Consider the following 5,025-nt stretch of genomic DNA (forward strand, 5'->3'; position numbering starts at 1 on the left):
GACCTCCTATCTCCGGAAGTTCTGTTTCCACGCTTTCTGCTGGCCCTTGGGGCTTCAGTCCAGGAGCCCATTGCCAATGATTATAAGACATTGATGGAATTTTTTTCCAAATTCACAGATCTCATTCTAAACTGAGTATTCTATCTTTGCTCTATGGGGTATTTAAAAGATTAGACACTATAGGAAAACTTAAGTCATCTTTACTGCTCCCTAAATATACTGGATTTTTTTTCACACTCCGTCTTTTTAAATTTGTGGTCCTGGGGATTGAAACCAGAATTTTTCACATGGTAATCATATGGTATCATGAAATGCATTATGTTTTGTTTTGGGTGGGATTTTTTTGGGCCTGGGATATTTTCCTACCAGCCAAGACATCACCACTATCATTTAGCAAAATTCTGACTTCTATGGCACAAATCATGTTTAATACCAAGCACTCCAATAAAATAATGGCTTCTCTTAAGCTAATAGTCTTCAACTGAGAAATGTCCCCTGTTATGATGGTACTTGTAAAAAGCCCTGCTGGGTCCCAACACACCAATTTTCTACACTTGCTAACTGCAAATCCGTGGTTGCAAAGATGGCCCTGGTTAAACTCAGTGAGTTGCAAAATAAAATTAAAAGATATGAATGGGAGAAAGGGACTTGTAAGGAAAAAAATAAGATGAGAGAGTTGGAGGTTTCAAAGAGGCCTGGGGTGACATTAATCTGAATGTGATACACACATGCTTGAAATTGCCAACGAACAAATTTCCTAAAAAATAGTTAATAAAGAAACTGAAGGAGCATAATCTTACATAATATGTTATAACTTACTTAAGTCAAATCCATTTTCCTTTGTTGTACAATCTATATTATCACCCTGCTTCATAGATAGAAGTGGCCATACTTGATCAGTGAGACTAAAGAATTATGAAGAGTATTGGATTTTATACTGCTAAAAAACTAATAAGTTAGTTTTTGTCTCATATTATGAATCTTAGCAGTAGACATAACCCTTTGGACAATATTTCATATAACAACAGCAATACCCAAAGTATCAACATTTTCTTGAGCCTGTTCTCCAAACCCCAATACTCAAAAGTTGATACAAAGAGATATGGTATCTGACATGCCCTGAGTTGTAGCACAGGAGTGGAACCCTGAGTACAGGAAAACCAAATCTCTCATAAGGCATAGCAGCCATGCCTGTCCTTTGCACGAGAAGAATTACATCAACTTTCCAAGCTATTAATTAGACAAGTATTAGTGAACAGTATTCCAGAATAAAAGCATCATCATCTTTGTTCATAAGACATAATGAAGTGTGAGAAGCCCCTGGAAACTTGCTTCCTAACAGAGAAACAATGAATTCATGAAATTCTTAGGCAAATGGATGGAGCTGGAGAACATCATACTAAGTGAGGTAACCCAGTCTCAAAAGATCAATCATGGTATGCACTCACTGATAAGTGGATATTAGCCTAGAAAACTGGAATACCCAAAACATAATCCATACATCAAATAAGGTACAAGAAGACCGGAGGAGTGGCCAGACACTCTGAAGCTAATAGAAAAGAAACTGGGGAAGACCCTTGAGGACATCGGTACAGGGAGAAAGTTTCTGAACAGAACACCAATAGCGTATGCTCTAAGATCAAGAATTGACAAATGGGACCTCATAAAGTTACAAAGTTTCTGTAAGGCAAAGGACCCCATCAAGAGGACAAATCGGCAACCAACAAATTGGGAAAAGATCTTCACCAATCCTACATCAGATAGAGGGATAATATCCAATATATATAAAGAACTCAAGAAGTTAGACTCCAGAAAACCAAACAAGCCTATTAAAAAATGGGGTACAGAGTTAAACAAAGAATTCTCACCTGAAGAACTTCGGATGGCAGAGAAGCATCTTAAAAAATGCTCAACTTCATTAGTCATTAGGGAAATGCAAATCAAAACAACCCTGAGATTTCATGTTACACCAGTTAGAATGGCTAAGATTAAAAATTCAGGAGACAGCAGGTGTTGGCGAGGATGTGGAGATAGAGGAACACTCCTCCACTGCTGGTGGGGTTGCAAATTGGTACAACCACTCTGGAAATCAGTCTGGAGGTTCCTCCGAAAACTGGGCACCTCACTTCCAGAAGATCCTGCTATACCACTCCTGGGCATATACCCAAAAGATTCCCCAGCATGTAATAAGGATACATGTTCTACTATGTTCATAGCAGCCCTATTTATAATTGCCAGAAGTTGGAAAGAACCCAGATATCCCTCAACAGAAGAGTGGATGCAAAAAATGTGGTATATATACACAATGGAGTACTATTCAGCCATTAGAAACAATGAATTCATGAAATTCTTAGGCAAATGGATGGAGCTGGAGAACATCATACTAAGTGAGGTAACCCAGACTCAAAAGGTGAATCATGGTATGCACTCACTAATAAGTGGATACTAACCTAGAAAACTGGAATACCCAAAACATAATCCACACATCAAATAAGGTACAAGAAGACCGGAGGAGTGGCCCCTTGTTCTGGAAAGACTCAGTGTAGCAGTATAGGGCAAAACCAGAACGGGGAAGTGGGAAGAGGTAGATGGGGTAACAGGGGGAGGGAAGAGGGCTTATGTGACTTTCAGGGAGTGGGGGGTGGCAGAAAAGGGGAAATCATTTTGAAATGTAAATAAAGAATACATCGGATAAAAAAAAAATACAATGGAGGCTTTTTTGAAGGATTTTTAACCATAATGAAAAGAAAATGTGGCACAATTAAAGCTCCTGACTATCCCCCTGCTTAGAGCGTTTTCAAGTGAGACAACAGTGCTGAATTTATATTTGGCCACCACATGAAACTGTGGAAAAGCTAAAAGAGTCTCAGGTATGGCTACCCTGTTCTCAGACATCATAAAGTGGAAATTATCTACTTTCATGTTTAACACCATCGAGTAAAAGTGTCCAACCTGAAACATTTTCCATAAGCTTTATTATTCATTTGCTTACTGAAGGTAAAAATCATGCTAAAGTTACAATAATTAAGGTAGCGTTTGCCTTGAATTTTCAGCCAACTATCAAGCAGCCATGTTTCAGTTTGTTGTCTAACTTCTTTATGGCTCAAGCTTCAGGTCAACAGAATGATCCTGATAGCATGACCTCTCGTAAAGTGTTTGGTGTGTGTTAAATGAAATAGCCAACACCAAGCACATCACCTAATTCTGAGCACTCAGTAAATGCTAAAAAAAAAAAAAAAAAGACTATTAGTGTAGATTCTTCATTTCTCTGTGTATAAGAGCTAGCTGCTTAAAGAGTTAGAAACCAACCTATAGAAAGTGTTGACAGGATCACATTGCCAGATACTCAAATATACTTTTCCACATAGTTATATAAAATCCCTATAATCTATCAAATTTACTGTTTTCAGTAGTTTCAATTTCTAACTATTCTTTCTCCTGTATATATGTAATAAAAAGTTTTCCAAACATAACAGTCATGTGGGGCTGAAGATGTAGTTCAGTTGGTAGAGAATTTGTCTAAAATTAATGAAACAAGCCTTTGGCCTTAATCAGGAGCATCTGATGAACTGGGAATGGTGGTGCATTCTATAATCCCAGGACTGAATAGGTGGAGGCAGAAGGACCAGAAATTCAATGTCCAGAGTGAGTTCAAGATCAGAATAAAATGACTAAGATTCTTTCTCCAAATAAATAAATAAATAAATAGCAATCCATATACAGTGTAAAAATGTAAGGTGAAAGGCCAACAAAAAATGTAAGGTCTTAATCCTATCATCTAAACCCAACCAATGAATCCACAGAATCACTTTGATTTCTTTTTTATTACATATGTATATTTAAATTTAATTGTATGCACCCTGTATATAAGACGTGCTATTTATTTTCTCCATTTAAAGTTGCAACATAAGTATTTTCCCATGTTATTAAAAGCTCCTTGTAAACACATTTCTAATGACTGCCTTGTAGCAAATAATGTGTATAAACCATAATGTACTTAAATGTATTCCCACACTAATGCATTTTGGTTTTGTCTGATACTTAACTAAAATAAGTCACAATGAGTACATATGTTCTGAAAACTTTATCTAGTTAATATGATTCCCTGAGGATATGCAGAACTTAAATTATTACATCAAAAGTTATAAATATTGCCATTTTTCAACTTATAGTCCCACCCACAGCATGTGAACATGCCTATTTTATCTTGCCTTCACCAGCTCTCCAGATTTTCATTTTCTCTTCTCTGTTGCTTCGGTTTGTGAGGACCTTGAGCCTCTATACTCTAGTTTTCATTCTTTTGATAATCAAAGAAGCTAATTTTTTCCATGTTGTCTTACTAAATCTTTTGATCAGAGAGACACTGACATGTTGTGGATCTTGGGAATTCATGCCTCCCTTTACTTCTATTCAGAAGAAGGAAGCCAAAATAGTACTCAAGTAATGTTTCAGAGGTCTAAGCAATTTGGCTATGCAAATATTTGGCCAGAGGTTCTTCTTCCCACAGTGTTCCCTTCTTCCAAGTCTGTACTCCATAAACATCTCAGTTACTGATGGAACTACATCTGGGAGAGAAGGGAGTGAAGTACTTTCCCACTGCCTCTGGGTTTCATAAACATAACCTGTAAGTGGCTGATTAAAGAACCACCAAGGAATGCCTGCGTTGGAAACCTCAACTTAGAAGACCTTGTTTAATAGGCACTTAAATCAGTCATCGTGGTTGCTTTTAACTTTCCCCACCACTAAGAAGCCTCTTGATTTACAAGGAGTGCAAGGCATATTATAAGTCTTTATGCATCAAGTTGACATTTCTCACACCTGTCTCTCACTTCACCTCCCTCACACCCACACAGTTGTCAGTGGCATGTCCAGAAGTGTGATTTAGACTGACCTCTCTGACTTACCGCTCTCTGCTGCAATTGGTGTAAGGGAGATGTGTAGCTTCTCCCGAGTGAATTTCTATGCTTTAAAAGCCAGGAAAGAGATTTGAGCAACCACTCTATTAGTTTATACCTGTGGAGCCTA

Source organism: Apodemus sylvaticus, chromosome X (genome assembly GCF_947179515.1).
Source record: "Apodemus sylvaticus chromosome X, mApoSyl1.1, whole genome shotgun sequence".
Taxonomy (NCBI): domain Eukaryota; kingdom Metazoa; phylum Chordata; class Mammalia; order Rodentia; family Muridae; genus Apodemus; species Apodemus sylvaticus.